The sequence below is a fragment of the Heteronotia binoei genome, chromosome 5 (assembly GCF_032191835.1).
Source record: "Heteronotia binoei isolate CCM8104 ecotype False Entrance Well chromosome 5, APGP_CSIRO_Hbin_v1, whole genome shotgun sequence".
NCBI lineage: Eukaryota > Metazoa > Chordata > Lepidosauria > Squamata > Gekkonidae > Heteronotia > Heteronotia binoei.
The window spans coordinates 153,559,806-153,578,848 of NC_083227.1; the positions used below are offsets into that span (position 1 = coordinate 153,559,806).

Sequence of the window (19,043 nt, forward strand, 5' to 3'; positions counted from 1 at the left end):
TACGGGCCTTACGGAGCCTTAACCAGATCTGCCGGGCCTGCAAGACCATCCTCTTCCAGCTGGCTTTTTAATGTGGAATGTTACCGTCGTCATATAAAAACTGTGTTATACCAAGATAGTAGCACCAAACTAATCTGTGGTTTAAATTGTTAGTTTCAACTGTTGGTTTTAAATGTAATAGTATATTTAATTTAAGAAATATAATTATGATGTAATTGGAATATTTTATTATTATGTTATTGTAATATCTGTATTTTATGTTATGTAAGCCGCCCTGAGCCTGCTTCGGCGGGGAGGGCGGGATATAAATTAAAATTATTATTATTATCATTATAAAAAAAAGGCTTTTACAGAAAACACTTGTGGATATCTTTGAGTGAAATGCAGGGCGTTTGATGTAAATTGCCATTTTAAAACCTGCATTTTAAATCCATTTCATGGTTTGTTCTTGCTGAGAAACATGTCTTATCTTTTTAAAACCTCCAGATGGCCAACCGGTACAGAATGTGCATAGTTTACTTTTAACCTTTTCAGAGCATCATGAAAGAGTGCGCAACCAGCCGGGAAGGAAAAGAAGCACTAGCTTGGGGGAAGAAAGCCAAGGGTGGGGAGTGGGATACGAGCAAGAAAACTCATCCTTTGCTCATTACTGTAACTGTAACAATTGCTTTCAGATTTTGTTCACCACCAAGAGAGCTTGCTGCTTTCTCTAGAAGCACTATCTTACTGAGCAGTACATGCTGAAGTGTCACTGCCCAAATGGAGGTGCTGCTTGGAATGTGCAGATTGTAATGCACATCCACATTCTGAACTGAGTGCTTTCTTTTCCATTATTCAAGCCCGAGAAGGTGTCAAGCATGCATATTTCTGTAACATAAGGGTTCCTTCGATAGGGAAGAAGAAGATATTGGATTTATATCCCGCCCTCTACTCCAAAGAGTCTCAGAGCGGCTCACAATCTCCTTTACCTTCCTCCCCCACAACAGACACCCTGTGAGGTAGATGAAGATATTGGATTTATATCCTGCCCGCCACTCTGAAGAGTCTCAGAGTGGCTCACAATCTCCTTTCCCTTCCTCCCCCACAACAGACACCCTGTGAGGTGGGTGGGGCTGGAGAGGGCTCTCCCAGCAGCTGCCCTTTCAAGGACAACCTCTGCTAGAGCTATGGCTGACCCAAGGCCATGCTAGCAGGTGCAAGTGGAGGAGTGGGGAATCAAACCCGGTTCTCCCAGATAAGAGTCCGCACACTTAACCACTACACCAAACAGGTCAACCCTTGTTTACTGCTCCCCCTTCCTTTACAACCTTTGGGAAAGTAATACATTCATCTGGCCCAAGGATGTTTATGCTACAGCCTGGCTGTTACTACTCTCATGCTGCCTCTCCCCCAGGTTCACACAGACATTCTTATCTGAGCTGAAAGAAATGTGAGAAAGGGAGATGTTTTTAATAACCTAAATTCCTTAGTAATAAAAGAGATAGACCGGTTTCGCACACAGCTTACCACGGGGTCACGTTCCTGTCCTCTCTGCAGCGTCCGTCGGATTTCCCATGATCTGCGCCGAAGTTACAGGAAGTGCCGCGGCTTTTGTGTAGCAAACGTAAACCGCTAAAACCCAGTTTACGTTTGCTACGCAAAAGCCGCAGCACTTCCTGTAACTCCGGCGCAGATAATGGGAAATCCGACAGATGCTGAGGAGAGAACAGGAACGTGACCGCGTGGTAAGCTGTGTGCGAAAACGGTCTTAGTATGTAGTAACCTTTAAACCCGTGACTCAAGGTGCATCTGTATGGTACCCTTTGAAGTTATCCTATGTAGCAACTGCGTAACTCTATGTATGTCATTACTTCCAAGGCTTGTGTCCTTGGCAAAGCTTCTGAGTTTCTTAAATAAAGCAACTTTTGATTCAACAACAAAAGACTGATTATTGGGAAATATCGATGCTTGACAGACGGTATACCTGAACCCTCTCCTTCCACTCCCTCCACTATTCCACTTACACAGCCTATTCATAGCTGATGCAACAGTGGTAGTGGCAGATAGAAATATGGAAGCCTGAATGGTTTCGCTAATCCCTTCCTTCTCTCTGGTGTCTGGAAGTTAGTCACTCAGTCACCAGACCCTTTTAGTGCAATCTAAAGAACACTTCCTGGGAAGTAAGCCTCCTTCAGTAGAGTGCAGGATTCTGAATATATCTATTTAGGATTACACCAATAGTTTCCCAGATGACTTGCGTTTTAGACTGCAAGTATCCCCGCCCATAGTTCCAGGCACCAGGGAAGAGCATTCCTTTGTAATTGCATAAAACAGTATTCAGTTGATTTTACTATTCTGAGGTCTGATAGGACAAAAAAAAAGTACATAAAGAACTTCTAAATCATTGAATGATAAATACAATTACTTGCACTTATTTTTCAGAACCTCTAAACCCCGCTGATATTTTAGTTGTGTTTCCTGTTTATGAAATTTGGTCAAATGAATGGTAATGCAAGAAGGCATCTTTCAAAGCAATTCCAAGTTCCAAGTTACTAAAGCATTCCCAGCAGAAGCAGCACTCACTATTTACCCCGCAAGCAAGTTGCTGACCTGCATGATGAGTAGATTGATAATTAAATGCCAGCTCGTTCTTAAAATTGAATTGGTGAATTGAGGCTAAGTTTTCTCTGAGGTAACAGCTAGACTAGAATACCCTACAACATTATTAGAATGTCTAAACAGATGGTACTGGCAGTCTCTTGAAATGATTGTACCGCATATTTTTTAAAAATTTTGGATAACATACATGGATATAAACACAGTGGCTAATGCAAGGATCACAAACCTCCAGAACAGGAAACGAGATCTGAGTCATGGACAGAAAAAGCCTCACAGGGCCAGTCCAATAGATTAAAATGCAGCATAACTGAGACATATGAAGTAAGCATGAGAAACAATAGCACCTTGTTTGTAAGTGAAAGAACTGTGAAGTAGTGTGGTGCAATATGGGGGCGGGATGGCATTCTGGGAACTATTTTGGACTTCTTGCATTACTGGGCTGCCTAAGACCATCAAGTGTTGCCAGGACACAGAGGCTTTGGCCTTGTGGATTCCATATGCATCTGGTCCCCATGTAGGCTTCCCAATCCCCAAGTCCCAGAGGGGGATCCCCCGGTTTTACAGGCTTCCCCCCTCCCCCAGCCAGCTGGCCGGCGGGAGAAGCCCCGCCCCCACAGCCATCATGCACCTCCATGAACGATTCCCATAGGGAATGATGGGGAATTGATGTGCAGGTATCGGGGGCTCTGGGGGGGCTGTTTTTTGAGATAGAGGCACCAAATTTTCAGTATAGCATCTAGTACCTCTCCCTAAAATACCCCCCACGTTTCAAAAAGATTGGAACAAGGGGTCCAATTCTATGAGCCCCAAAACAAGGTGCCCCTATCCTTCATTATTTCCTATGGAAGGAAGGCATTTAAAAAGGTGTGCCGTCCCTTGAAATGTGATGGCCAGAACTCCCTTTGGAGTTCAATAATGCTTGTCACACCCTTGTTCCTGGCTCCACCCCCAAAGTCTCCTGGTTCCACCCCCAAAGTCCCCAGATATTTCTTGAATTGGACTTGGCAACCCTATCCCCATGAGTCCAGACTGGAGGAAGATTGCATATACTCTCCATCCTGAGTTGCCATAGGGTCCTCATTAAAATTTAAGGTGTTACCATGCCATGAAAAGAAGCAAGTTTTGGCAGTGCTTTTGGCAATTGTTGGATCAAAGGAACAAAATACAGTGACTGAAGAGAGAGTGGAGTAATGTGTGGTAGGCATCAAAACTCACCATGTGTTTCTTGAAATGCCAATCAGGGCTTTTTATGAACACAGTTCTGGCTGGCTTAGCATCAGGGGGTGTGGCCTGATATGCAAATATATTCCTTCTAGACCTTTTCTACAAAAAAGCCCTGCGTGAAACAATGATGACACCAGGGGGTGTGGTCTAATATGCAAATGAGTCCCAATGATAACCCACTAGACTACATCCCCTTCAATTTTTCTTTAATGTCTTTGAGCCAGTACTGAATTCTGCTTTCCTCGTTCTGCTTTTTCCAATCCATCGGGCAAGCACTTCCCCCCAAGCTATTCCCCCCTCTTTAAGAAAAACTGAACATTTCACAGGGGATAATTTAATGAGGCTCTAAACCCTGCCTAAATATTTTCAAAATATTATTTGCATAATTGGGTATGTTAATTGCATTGCAACTATTGCTGTCATTTGTAGTGACCTCTTTAGCATTTGAGTTAATTGTGCAATTAAGGCCTCTTCTATAATTATTAAATCCAATGAAACACTCATAAGCAATTTTGTGCTTAGAGGATAAAAACAATTATTTGTTTCAGATGAGTGATTGCTCTTTGTTGAGCTATGATTCAAAATTCTACAATGGCATTCAGTCCATTCCATTAATAGATCCTGATTCAGTGTACATTACATAGAGAACCCAGCTGCATTCATGCCACCGCACTGGATGGTCTCCTTTGGAAAATGTAGGATCAACACCACGGTGCTGGTAGGAAGAAAATGACAACACGAATTAATACAAAAGGACCAGCTGCAATGATTACTCTTAAATGGTTATATTGCTTTACTCTACTCTGGTTAGATCGCACCTCGAGTATTATGTTCAGTTTTGGGCACCACAATTTAAGAAAGAATATAGACAAGGTGCAAAGTGTCTGCAGGAGAGCGACGAAGATGGTGAGGAGTCTGGGGACCAAGTCCTATGAAGAAAGGTTGAAGGAGCTCAATATGTTTAGCCTGGAAAGGAGACAACTGAGAGGTGATATGACCACCATCTTCAAGTACTTGAAGGGCTGTCATATAGAGGATGGCGTGGAGTTGGTTTCTGTTGCATCAGATGGTCGAACCAGAACCAACAGGTTGAAATTAAATCAAAAGAGTTTTGGGCTAAACTTTAGGAAGAACTTCCTGACAGAACAGTTCCTCAGTGGAACAGGTTTCCTCGGGAGGTAGTGGGCTCTCCTTTTGAGATTTTCAAGCAGAGGCTAGATGGCCGTTTGACAGCAATGCTGATTTTGTGAGCTTAGGCAGATCTTGAGAGGGAAGCCAGGAAGGATTGCATCAGTACTTAGTTCTTGTGGCCCTTTCTTACATGCCCAGGGATTACTTTGAGGTTAATAAGCAATTTTCTCCAGGCCAGTTTGGCCAGGGATCCTATTGGTTTTTTGTTGTTGTCACCATTTTATGGGTTGCCAGATCCAACTCAGAAAATATCTGGGGGCTTTTGGGGTGGAATCTGGAGACTTTGGGGGTGGAGCCAAGAGACTTTCCCATTCCCTAAAATAAATAAAAATACCACTGTGCAGTTCCCCTGAATACAGTCTTCATTTCATCATCTCCCAGAAGCTGCACTTCCACCAAATGAAAGTGAACACACACACACACACACACATAGAGCAGCCAAAATAAACAGTTTGAAAGTACACACTTTTGTGATGTCACTGGGGCAATTTACTCATGGGAGTTGCTGACTGTAAGCATCTGCTGTATTTCAACCAACATCTTCAGACTAACAGAAAAACAAAAGGAGAGCAGCCTAAGGGATGGAGTTTTCCTCCATTCCATAATCAGGTTCTAGTTAACTCCATTTTACCACACACACCATTCTGAAACCAATGCAAAACAAATAGGGGGACTGTACTTGCTTCTCTTCCTTTCTCACATGGTTCACACACTCACCAGGAAGAGCCACATAACTCTGCTTGCTCGTCCCACCCATGCAGCTTTCCTCCAGCTGAGATTTAAAGGCACACACATAGTCCAAAACACAAGCAGTTTGCAAGGTTCTTTTAAGCCTGCTGAGGTTTAAAGGCACATGGTGCCTGTTGGGGTGAGACTTCCCCCACTAGCCAGATGGCTGCTGGTGGTGAGGAGCCTGCAAAACCAGGGGATCCCCTGTTGGGACCTGGGGGCTGGCAAGCCTATCTTCTGAGCATGAAGCAGGAGAACTCTCAGGATTCTAAATGGTTGGATTCCAGCAAACCTGAGCACCTTGCAGAGTCTCTTCGAAAATCAGCCCCTTGTCACCCTGAAAAAAACTGATGTTAGGAATTGGAAGACCTTCATTGTGGACAAAATGTCATTTAACACAGGGGGAGGGGGGGTTATATTGGGGCAACCCATCCCCTTCCCTCTTCTGCTTGGGGTAGAACCTGGGCAGGACAAGCTCATGCAATGGCAGGGTGATTTCACTCGATTCCCTCTCCTCCCTGCATGCTGCATGACATTTTGTCAAAGTGGCTCTCCTGATAGCACTGACTTTTGGGAGGAACTGCAGACGACTACTTTAGGAAGGAGAACACAGAAAAGACCCACCTCCAAGAGTCCCTTCTGTTTGAAATATGCAGATTACAACCCTAAAAGAACAACATGATGCATATGGTTAGTGAGAAATGCAGAGTTTCTTCTGCGATTAGAATTTTCCCATTACTATTAAAATCCTTAAGGGAAGAAATAATGTTGTTGTTTTTTTCCCACTCCCACACAGCACAATTTTGCACCCAAAGGATTGAGCCCTGAAAGATGGCCTTGTTTGTGTCTACCCCATATGCTTAGCTCATAAGCTCTTACTACTTAACAAAAAAAGATTTTTTAAAAACAAAACAGAATTAAAAGTAATTCTAAACAACGTGTGTGGCATGTATAATTCATTGCTTGTTTGTGTAATATTCAGAATCTAAACACCAAAAGTTTATTTTAAAGCTACTGTCAGACGACGGGATCTCAAATCAACCAGACCTTGAATTGTTGCAAAGTTAGGCTTTATTCGATAATCCATAAGTATCTGAACGAAGGAAGATTGAGACTGATACATTGTAGCATTAGGAGGCTGGCTATATTGGGATACATCAATGGGAACTATGCAAAGCCACAATTCTAAACATTGCCAGGTGAGGTGCAAAGATTCACACGGTCTCTCCCTCTTATCTTATTGTTACTGCTAGTCTTCCGGGGATAGCCAAGCGGGAGATAAGAGGGAGAGACCGTGTGAATCTTTGCACCTCACCTCCGCAATGTTTAGAATTGTGGCTTTGCATAGTTCCCTTTGATGTATCCCAATATAGCCAGCCTCCTAATGCTACAATGTATCAGTCTCAATCTTCCTTCGTTCAGATACTTATGGATCATCGAATAAAGCCTAACTTTGCAACAATTCAAGGTCTGGTTGATTTGAGATCCCATCGTTTGACAGCTACTTTAATATAATAATAATATAATAAATTTTATTTCTACCCCGCCCTCCCCGCAAAGCGGCTCAGGGCGGCTAACAGTGAATAGTATATTAACATAAATAGTAAAACATTAGATTAACATTTAAAATTAAAAATATAAAAACCCGTTAATTCAGTTAAAACACTTAATTTACATTACATTATATATATATATCTGGCAGTAATGGCTGTTCTGGCGCTGATGCTGCCAGTTTAAATGGTGTTAAAGATGGCGGTTCTTCATTCATTGCAACTCAGCAGTCCGTATCACTATAGGCGCATCTAAAAAGGGCAGTCTTGCAGGCCCTGCGGAACTGGTCGAGGTTCCGCAGGGCCCGCACCTCCTCCGGGAGCTGGTTCCACAGTGCAGGTGCCGCAACTGAAAAGGCTCGCACCCTGGTGCTTTGGAGCCTGGCCTCTCTCGGCCCAGGGATGGTCATTTTGTTTTTACTTGCTGACCTCAGTGCCCTCTGGGGTTCATACGGGGAGAGTAACAGATGCTCCATGTAGTTTTATTTGATTCCCCATAAACAGATACACAGAATATATACGTCCATAGCAGGGTCCTGGTCTGTGTTGCTTTGGTATCACAGGGTTGCACTACTCCAATGGAGACTCCAAATGGCAGACTACCAATTTCCCCTGCTCCTCACAGCCATGCAATGTCATGCAACTCAGGGTTTTCCTTTTCATCATTCAACCAATTTAATCGGATTGTTTGGCATAGCAATCAGAATACCAGAAACAATCCTGATGCTCCTCTCACTTCCTTTGTATCTCCCCTGTTGCCTCCATTCCAAAATCCAAAATGGGGAGGGACGGTGGCTCAGTGGTAGAGCATCTGCTTAGGAAGCAGAAGGTCCCAGGTTCAATCCCTGGCATCTCCAAAAAAGGGTGCAGGCAAATAGGTGCGAAAAACCTCCGCTTGAGACCCTGAAGCGCCGCTGCCAGTCTGAGTAGACAATACTGACTTTGATGGGCCAAGGGTCTGATTCAGTATAAGGCAGCTTCATATGTCCATATGCCCATCCATGGCCTAAAAAGCAAGCAAAGAAAAAGCTCCTCAAAATCCATGGTCCCCTGGAGCTGTGCATACTCCCCTCTTGCATTTACCATGCCTAGCATTTACAAAAACCAACAGGAAACAATTCCAAACCAACATAAACCACACTGCACTACCTCAGTAGACCAATGACATTTCTTTAAAAAGGAAAGTCACAGCTCAAACAGGTTGCAAGGGGTTGGAACAGATTCACTTCTCTGAGGAGAAAGAAATGAATCAATTCACATGCAGGCACAATAGGAAGCTGCTGTATGCTCAGAAGCGGCCCTGTCACTAGGCAAATTAGGCATTCGCCTGGGGCACCAGGACCAGGGGGGTGCCAAATTGGGCCCTCCCCCCTTCCTGGCCCTGCACCATAGGCAAATGCCACCCCACTCACTGCCTTCCTCTGTGGCGCCTGCACCGCTGCCCACACCCTTCCGCCTGCCCCCCCACAGCCCATAGGCAAAGCGGGAAAAGGGTGCAAAGGGTGTGTGGCTGGCATGCAGCCTCTGTGGTGCTCTCTGAGTGCCACAGAGAGGTTGTGCGCCGGCCAGCATAGCTCTGCCTCCTTCTGGAGCTTCTGGAGGAGACGCAGAGTGATGCCAACCAGTTGGCGCACGCCCTCCCTGCTCTCCTCTGGCTTTGCCCGTGGCCGGCAGGGGACATGGAAGGGTCTGGGCGGTGGGTGCCATGGAGGAGGACAGGTGGTGGGGAGTGGGGTGGGGCCTTGCCCAGGACCACCCCTGTGTATAGTGAATCATATCGTTGGTCTATCTGGCTTGGTATTGTCTGCTCTGATTGGCAGTGACTCTACAGGGCCTGAGAAACAGAAAGTTTTCTCAGTATCTACTTATGTAGATTTTTTTTTAAATGCCAAGGGATGCACTTGGGTTCTGGGCTGGCTGAATGATCTTGCTGCAAACTGCTGGAGGTGGGGGGATGCGGAATCAAACCAAGCAACCCTATGCATCTTATTTGGGACTAAACCTCATGGAGCTCAGCAAAACGTATGACTAATTTGCGCAGGATTCGTCTACATGTCTTCCAAGGGGTTCAACACATGTCCATCTTCTTGTCTGCTCATTCACTCAGTGTGTTTATAAGCCACTTATCTGCCTGAAAGAGCCCAAATAAATATGCAAGAGTTTTTTAAAACAAACAAACAAACAGTTAAACAACAAAATCATTGGAATTCAAATAAACCTAATATCCTAATGGGTTCAGAAAACTACTAACGGGTTTGTAAATGTCATGAATTAATTTTACTGAAATAATTGTTCTTATATAGCCAAATGCAAGATGCGCCCTTTTGACACAGAAAGAATGACATCCATTTCAGCATATAGCGAAAACAATTGTGAGGTTTGCATGCTAATTCAGTGAACCCTAGTCATTCGTGGATTCATGAGTTGCAGTGTCACTTATTTGCATTCTGCAGTTGGATCATACAACAGTTTCTGGCTTTTTTTTTTACTTCAATTGTGTCATCGTCATCATTGCATCATTACATTTTGCAGGACCCCCCCCCCCCCACACACACACACACACTATTGAACAGTTGCAGAATCTTGCCTTCTGCTCTCTGTGGATTTTGTCATTTCTGGTGATCTCCAGAATATCTTGTGGATGAGCAGGACTTATTGTTGACTGAAATAGTGATTTCACAGTGAACATACATGCTCCAGGCAGCTGACTCCAGACAGAAGACTTGCTGCTACCTTCTGCACCAACTGGAGCTTCCAAGATGTCTTCAAAGGCAGCTCTGCATAATACTGTGGAGTCCGTGAGCCTTTATACTGTGGGTTTTATTCCGTTGTGTATAAAGATATTCTAGATATGATAGATGTTGAGAGTGGGTTTTCTCTCTGAGACTTCAATAATGTAAATTCTCCAGCCTCTTCCTCCTCTCTTTCCTTGTGGCTCTTCTCATATTTATTTTCGCTTCTTGTCATAAAGGCCTCTCACCGTGCTTTCTGCTGGCGGTGGAACTGCTGTTACGGCAAAGAGGTTTCAAGCATACACAAGTCCCTAATGAAAACTAGCTCTGAGCTCAGGGGACTATTAATCTTTACACCGTGGCATCTGCCCAGACTTCTCAGGAGGTGGCTGGCACTTGGTTCACTCCTCCACCCATCAATCCTGTCACCATTATCAATACAATCTTCCTGGCTTCCCATTGCCTTTAGCATGACTCATAGTTGTCTGGCAAAGCAATGCAGGGTTGCAGACAGAGTCAAGAAAGAGGGTTCTATCATTTGCCTGACGGAGTGCCTGGTGCCAGAGAGAGTGCCTGGTGCTCTGTCTATTATGGTTCACTAAGCCCCCGCCCCCGACCATTCTTCCTTTGTTGACTTTGGACTTAGTAACTAACTAAAGGAACTGTGCCAGCATGGGGTCTGCTATCCAGTCCAGTCCATAAGTGCCAGATCTCAAAGTATGTTTTAATTAGACATAACTGGATATTAAAAATGTCTATATAGAAGCCATCCGTATATCAATTGTAATTACTTTAAAAAAAAAACAAACCTCTGTTTTTATGTAAAAAAACCATAGGGATGGTTTTCAAACTACTGTTTGGAAAAACTCATAAATAAAATAACAAAAAGTAAAGTAGCAGCTAGCATATGGTAATGCTAGGGTTGCCAAGTCCAATTCAAGAAATATCTGGGGACTTTGGGGGTGGAGCCAGGAGACTTTGAGGGTGGAGCCAGGAGACATTAGAGGTGGAGCCAAGATCAAGGCTGTGACAAGCATAATTGAACTCCAAAGGGAGTTGTGGCCATCACATTTCAAGGGACGGCACACCTTTTCAATTCCTTCCTTCCATAGGAAATAATGAAGGATAGGGGCACCTTCTTTTGGGGCTCATAGAATTGGACGTCCTGGTCCAAACTTTTTGAAACTTGGGGGGTATTTTGGGGAGAGGCACTGGATGCTATACTAAAAATGTGGTGCCTCTACCCAAAAAAACAGCCCACCCCACAGCCCCAGATACCCGCGGATCAATTCTCCATGATTTTCTATGGGAATAAATTTCCATAGGGAATAACAGAGTTCCCAGCAGACATTTCCCTCCCCTCCCCCCGCTTTCTGGTGACCCTGAAGCGGGGGGAGGGTCTTCAAACCAGGGGATCACCTGCCCCCACCTGGGGATTGGCAACCCTAGGTAATGCTCAATTTAATGTGCAATACTTGGGAAAAGGTTAGAAAAAAAGTCAAGGTTGTATTGTGTGATATCTTTCTTACAGGTCTTGGTTTGGAGTTCTTTATTCCTTGTGAGTGGCTAAATAGTAGCAAAATATGAATGGCTAATATTGCAAAATTCAAAATAGCATGTTCTGAACTGTTTTATAGCCCAGCATAGTTGTTTCAGCACAGTTGTTTCATCAGTAATGGAGCATCTATTACTGCTCCATTACTGTGGAACCAACTCCCTGAGGAGGTGAGGGCCCTACGATGTTTAGAGGGATTCCGTAGGGCCTGTAAGACCCACCTTTTCAAGATGGCCTTCAACTAGCGGAAAACTGTGACAAATCTAGATATGCTGCTAGAAATGCTTTTATTCTTGAAATGTTTTTACTTCTGAAATTTATTGAAACCTGTTTATAACGCCATACTGTTATGTTAATTTTAATACTCTGTAATTGTTTTAACCATTTTTATAAGTATAATTGATGTAATGTATGTTTTGTGTTGTGAGCCGCCCTGAGCCTGCCCCGGCGGGGAGGGCGGGATAGAAATAAAAAATTATTATTATTATTATTATTATATAAAGTGTTTCTTCCACATTGGAATGAAATTTTCCACTTAAAACATCCCATAAAGTTGTTGCTACTCTGCCACAAACAAGAAATAATACTGCCTCTTGATCATGGGTACTTCCTGCAAAAAAGAAAGGGATTTTGATTCTGATGAGTTAAAACAACTGTGAGAAACAAAAGGGAAACTAAAACAAAGGCTTTGACCATAAGCAAGGTTCGTAACAACAGATTGGGAATTCCTGGAGATTTGGGGGTGGATCCTGAAGAGAGTGGGGTTTGGGAAGGATCTCAGTAAGGTATAATGTCTCACAGTCCACCCTACAAAACATTTTCTCCAGGGGGAATGATCTGTGTTGCCTAGAGATCAGTTATCGTTTCAGTAGGGAAGTTGAACACCTGCTCAGGTTTAGCTCACATCCTGTTTGATGCTTGCAAACAAAGACCTCAGTTTTTGATGATCAGTCTGATAGCTCATCCATCTGTTCACCAGTGTTAGCAGGTTGTTTCATTGTATTCCTTACTAACCATGCAATACAGAGCAATTGGCCTTTTGTCAGGGCTGGCTCACCCACTAGGCAAACTAGGCGCCAGGGGGACACCAAATTGTGCTCTTCCCCCTCCCCATACCCAAGACAAATGCCTAGTTAACCTTCCCCCCACACCAACGACGTCATTGTGGTCGTCGCCTTGCTGACCTGCCTCCTCCCCCTTCCCTTCTGTGGCGCTGTGCACTGCTGCCCGCTCCCCTTTGTACTCAGAGGAGCACCACTAGAATAGGCCCTATCCGCTTAGACACGGCCTGGGCATCTCAGTGTTCTCTTTTAAGAGAGCACGGAACAAGGCTTCACTCCCCCCTCATTTCCGGTGCTGGAAAAGAGGGGGAGTGAAGCCTCCTCCAGTGCTTTCTTAAGAGAGAATGCTGGGATGCCTGGGCCATGTTTAAGTGGGTAGAGTCAATTCTAGCAGACAACTCAGGAGATTTATAAAGGAGGAAATGCGAAAGTAAGAGTAAATAATGAACGTTCACAAGCATTTCCCATACAAGGAGGAGTAAGACAAGGCTGCCCACTATCTCCACTCTTATTTATAATAGCAATAGAACAATTAGCGGATCGGATTAGAAATTCAGGAAGAATGGAGGGCTACAGGATAGGTAACGAAGAAATGAAGCTCAACCTATTTGCAGATGACATTATAGTAATCATGACAAACCCTAAAGAGGGAGTTAAAGAGGTTAAGATTATCCTAGGAGACTTTGAAAAGTGCTCAGGGCTAGGGGTCAACATGGCAAAATCAGAAATTATATATCTTAATGTAAATAGAGAAGAAAGGCAAGAGATAAATAAGAGTACCAACATAGGATTGGGGGTTAAGAAATTTAAATATTTAGGTATAGTTTTGCAAAAAAATATTGATAGAATGATAAAGGATAACTATGATGAAATATGGGAAAAAATAGAGAGTGACATGAAAAGATGGAAAAATAAAATGTTGGGGATATCATCTAGAATAAGGAGTGCTAAAATTATTTGGGTACCAAAGTTAACGTACCGATTTCAAACGTTGCCTTTGGGAACAATGAAAAATAAAATTGAACAATGGAACAGAGCATTAAAAGAGTGGCTATTTGACAGTAACAAATGCAGGTTCCATAAGAGAATAATATATAGTCATATATCAGAATTTGGAAGGGGAATCCCAGACCTAAACAATTATTATGAAGCTTTTCAACTAAAACCATTATTAGAAATAGGCGAGGAAAAGACACAGAAGTGGGTTAACTTTGAGAATGAAACTAATAATAATAAAGGTAGATTAGGCATTTTTTCTAAAGTTATGAATAAAGACTTAAAACTAACAGCAGGCCCTAGAAAAGCATCATTAGAAGTTTGGAAGAAATGGCAACCCTATTGGTTAGGAAAAGTTTCTAGATGGGCACCCCTCGAAACTGTTAACGAGGAAGTGCAAGAAATAAATTGGTGGGAAATGTTAAATCTTAAAGGTTATCACAGAATGGGGGATATGTTTAGAAGTGGAAATCTTAAACCCTTACAGGAAGTAACAGAAGAGATAGGTAAACAATATTGGTTAAAAATAGCTGGGCTATATAAGGCAGTAAAAACAATTAGTGAAAACGAAGAACTCTGGATAGATGCACCAATGGAAGCAATATACAAAGAAATGGCAAAGCAGAAAAAGGGTTTGGTAGGGAAAATATATAGAAAGATGACAATAAATAAGGATAAAATAGCAGAAAAAGGAGATGGAGCCATGAAGGTCAGATAGCAGAGAGGATGGCGGATAAAATTATGAAAGGAATAGAAGAAATCAAAGTAACCAAATTTAAAGAACTTGAATATAAATTCCTTACAAAATGGTATAAGACACCAGCACAGCTAGCTAACATGATTCCAGGATTAAGCCCATTATGCTAGCACTGTAAACACTCTAAAGGCTGGTATGCAAACATGTGGTGGGAATGTTCAGAAGTAAAGACCTTTTGGAAGGAAATTATCAAAATTATTAGAAAAGTATGCAATATAACACTAACTATAGATTTTAATCTAATGTTGTTAAGTACAATAGGAGGCCTGATAATGGACAGGAGTATTCAAAATTTAGTTAAGGCTATGATACTGGCGGGAAAGGCAGTTATAGTTTTGGGTTCTAAAGATAAAAGTAAATGGACAGTAGAAATCTGGCACAACTATTTTGAATTTATACAGTCAGACATCGTGTGACATCAATCAACAAAGAGACAACATGGGAAGGGCAGATGGAAGACCTACCTAGATTGGTTATTGAAAGAAAGAAGAAAAGACATTGGCTGATTTCGCACTGACCTTTTACTGGCGCGACCACCCTCCTCACGCCGGCGGATCTGCAGGGATTTCGCACCAGAAGCGCCGGCGCAGCCAAAAGAGCCGGCAACTTCCGTCCCGAAGCCAGCTCAAACGGAAACCGCCAAGAAGCAGGAAAACGTTTGAGCTGGCTTCGGGACGGAAGTAGCCGGCTCTTTTGGCTGCGCCGGCGCTTCTGGTGCGAAATCCCTGCAGATCCGCCGGCGTGAGGAGGGTGGTTGCGCCAGTAAAAGGTCAGTGCGAAAACGCCCATTCAGTGGAAGATTAAGACTTTGTGCCCATGGCTGGGGTGAAAAGACTAAGAGTAGAGGGAGGGAGAAATTGAAATGTATATAGCTACAAATATTTGTTGTAACAGACTAAATAGAACAATAACAAAAATAAAATAAAATAAAATAAAAAGAGAGAGAAAATGCTGGGATGCCTGGGCCATGTCTAAGTGGGTAGAGCCAATTCTAGTAGTGCTCCTTTGAGGGGGGCAGGCGGTGGAGCATGGCACCGCAGAAGGGAAGGGAGGGAGGGGGCAGCATTTTACTCACTGATCAGCTGATCATCGGGGGAGGGGCTTTAAATAGCCCAGGATGTGTGTCACTCTACCGTCCTTTCCTGGGCATTGAAATGGTGGGGAAGGAAGGGAAGAGAAGGTGCGGAGGGGGGGTGGTGGCAGGGTGCGGTGCAGCACTGGGGAGGGGGGGCTGGCCAGTCTGCCTGGAGTGCCATGTGCCCAAGGACCAGCCCTGCCTTTTGTACCTGCATGTTCTCACACAGCTCAATTGAATTCTACTACCCCCCCCCATCCTTGCTATGTAAGTGCTCTGCTGAGCAAGCAATTGTTTAAACAGACCATTAATTGACTTATTAAAAAAAAATCTGTCGTCAGTGACAGTGTTTCAATCAACTCCTGCCCTTTGGTCTTTATCTATATAGTCCTTAATGGAACGAATGGCCACTCATCAGTTTGAACTGGTAGCGTGTTTGTGCTTGCACTGTTTGGGGAAAACCCAGAGCAGGCATTCATGGATGCTCAGCACAAACCAAACAGACAGTGCTTGGAACGCATCAGATGATGACTTTTGAATGTAGTACATTTGGCACTTGAGCATCTTTGTGGCAAAATTCATATCATCCCTAAATTCCAGGAGGTCTCCAGGCCCCACCTGGAAGCTGGCAACCCTAGTGTCAGACATACATCAGAAGCTACTGTGAAATGGAGCCAGAATAGGCAGGCCTTTCACCAGTTCTCCTAGCAATTAATTATAAAAGGTAATTAGAGATATTGGGTTCAAATAAATTCCTAAACAATCAATTCATGAGCTTCTGAGTTTTAATGAAGTGACGGCACACACACACACACACACAAACAATCACCACAGATTTGGTTTTCTGACTGGCAGTTCATTTCTAAACATATTGCGTGGAAACTTCTCCTATCGATTTCAGTGGGACTTCTGCCTCAGTAATGTGTTTGCGTGAGCATCAGGGCGGAAAACAAGCGAAGAATAATCAAATAGATCCACAGCATTCTGGACTTAATAAAATTAAGGTTTCCCCCCCATACCCAACAGATATTAGTAAACGAGGACCTTTCCGAACAATCCGTTTTAGAGCAATAAAAATACAATTATTACTAATTTCTTGCAGAAGACCCAGATGTCTTTGCTCCAGGCAATGCTTTTTTTGTGGGCACATTACATTTCCCCTTGCTAGGAAGAGGCAATTTTCCTGTTGGCCAGTATTTCTGTTGTAATTGTGAGTACAGTGTGAAAGGTGGCTGCACAAGGGTCATGGTCACTCCTTGGCTAGTCTTTGACTAACAAGCAATACAGCTACTGCACCATGCCATTGAACATATGAACATATGAAGCTGCCTTATACTGAATCAGACCCTTGGTCCATCAAAGTCAGTATTGTCTTCTCAGACTGGCAGCGGCTCTCCAGGGTCTCAAGCTGAGGTTTTTCACACCTATTTGCCTGGACTCTTTTTTGGAGATGCCAGGGATTGAACCTGGGACCTTCTGCTTCCCAAGCAGATGCTCTACCACTGAGCCACCGTCCCTCCCTGCCATGGCCATTTTGCAATTTGTTAAATATATACTGAAGCATACAAGCATTTATGGAATGAGAGTACCTCTTCCAACACCAAAACCATCTCATTGAGCCTTTGGCTTTTATTTTCAGTTTCGTGAACAAAGGTCAACTGTGTCTATTTTACAGTGGCCGTTTTCGCACTAGCGTTTACTCCGGCGTAGCACCCCATTTACCTCCGGATCTTTTCCTGGTTTTCCCACCTGTTGCTCCGGCGCTGCGGTTTGCTCCGGCGCTGCAGGGGTTTCACGCCGGAGTATCTAGATCCACCTCCTTCTGGAGTTTTTGAAAACCTCCGGATCCACTCCGGATCCACTCCGCGGAGTTTTCTGTGGGAAATCCATCCACGCCGGATCGACTGCTGTGTGGGCGGCACCCTCTCCCTTTCCGTCCTCCCACCCCATCCACCCCCTTGGCCAATCATCAGCCTTTCGCGGCGCTTCCCCAAAGTGCCGGCACGGCCATTTTTTTAAAAACTTCACAGTTTTGCGTAATAGCGATATTTCGAAATTAACAAATAGAAAAAAAAAACCCTCCTGGAATAGCCTCAATTGCCACTTCAATTGGTTTCGTTAGAATTTTTTTTTATTATTATTGACTTTAGTTGCGTTATTTCGCTGTTGCGTTATCTCGATAATGCGAAAACGACCATTGTTGGGGGGGGGGGAATCTAGTGCCGGTGCGGGCCAAAGCGTTCATGTGTGTGTGTTTTAAAAAGGGAATGCCTCCCTCAGCTGTGCCACCAGGATTTCTGGACCTACACAAAATCGCCATGTATAAAAGGGGAAGTTGGAGTCCTGCATTCTTCTCCCTGGCTACATTCCGCTCGGTTAGAAAATAGACGCGAGCTCACTCTTCACACGCGCCACAGAAGGGGAAGGAGAGAATGGAGCGGGGGGGGGAGCTCTGGCAGCAGGAATCAGTCAGGTCCCCGTTGCAAGCGCCAGCCGGGGAGGGGAAAGAGAGCGGAGGAAATTTGGGGGGGGAATCTAGTGCTTCAGAATTTGGGGGGGGGGAATCTAGTGCTAGGATTCTCCACTGTGAATGCTTCCGTTAATACATAAAGGGCTGTGGAGGATTCTACAGCTGCAGCCAATCCATAAGCAGCAGCAGCACACGTGATGCGGTTTGTCCAAGAAAAGAAGGGGAGGGAACAGCTCGATGTTACGTTAGTACGTTAGTACGTCATTACGCAACCAGACTTGCGCTTAAAAAAAAAAAGATTGACAGGGCATCGAACTCAAGTCGATGCCAGTGGGAAAACGATTTGAGCCGGGGCTTCAGGGAAGGCGACTCCCCAAAGAGTCACTAGTGGGAAAACAAGAAAAATGATCCGGACATAATTGCGCCGCGGAATAAGGGGAGCAAACGCTAAGTGCGAAAACGACCAGTGTGTACCACCAACTTTGATAGTGCAAGGGCACTGCCAGACACAGTTGACCTTTGTTCTATTTTACAGTGTGTACCACCAACTTTGATTGACCCCACCAACCATGATGTGCCCCCCCCAGCCCTGGCTAGTTAAATTAATTACCCATATCAGACCAGAATCCAAGAGGTATATGTTACTATCAAATTCCTTTCTTTGTGCTTGGTCTCACAATCTGGTCTCAAATCCCACCTGAAATGCCAAAGTCTTTTCTCATTGGATGCAGCCAGGACAGTAGGTCAGGACACTGTGGCTGGATTCAGATGGCCAGTTTGAGCTGACATAGGCATGTCCCCCAGTGAATTAAAAAGTCAAGGTCAGACAGGCACACCTGCCACCAGTCACCCCGTCCTCCAATGCCTCTGAGACGGATCAAATAGCTACCAGTAGGGAAGTCTTCTGCAGCACGCCTCCCACATTTTCTGCTATCTGATCATGGGAGTGAGCAAGCAAGGCAGATTGGCAGTGTGAATCCACCAATCCACTCTAGGTGCTCACCAGTATTCTTTTTTTAAAAAGTCACTGGCTCCAGCACATGGTCACTAAAAAGGGAAAAAAGAAACCCAAACTGCACAAAGGATGATAGCATGCAACAGTAGG

General features: G+C 44.1%; 1 protein-coding gene and 1 non-coding gene across 3 annotated transcripts in view; one reads left to right on the forward strand and one right to left on the reverse strand.

Moving 5' to 3' along the window:
* KCNIP1 (potassium voltage-gated channel interacting protein 1) overlaps positions 1-19,043 on the reverse strand; it is a 584,581-nt gene that overhangs the window by 213,858 nt on the left and 351,680 nt on the right. The window lies entirely within an intron of this gene.
* TRNAP-AGG (transfer RNA proline (anticodon AGG)) lies at positions 8,083-8,149 on the forward strand. The gene has a single exon. It is a non-coding gene; the product is annotated as a tRNA-Pro (tRNA).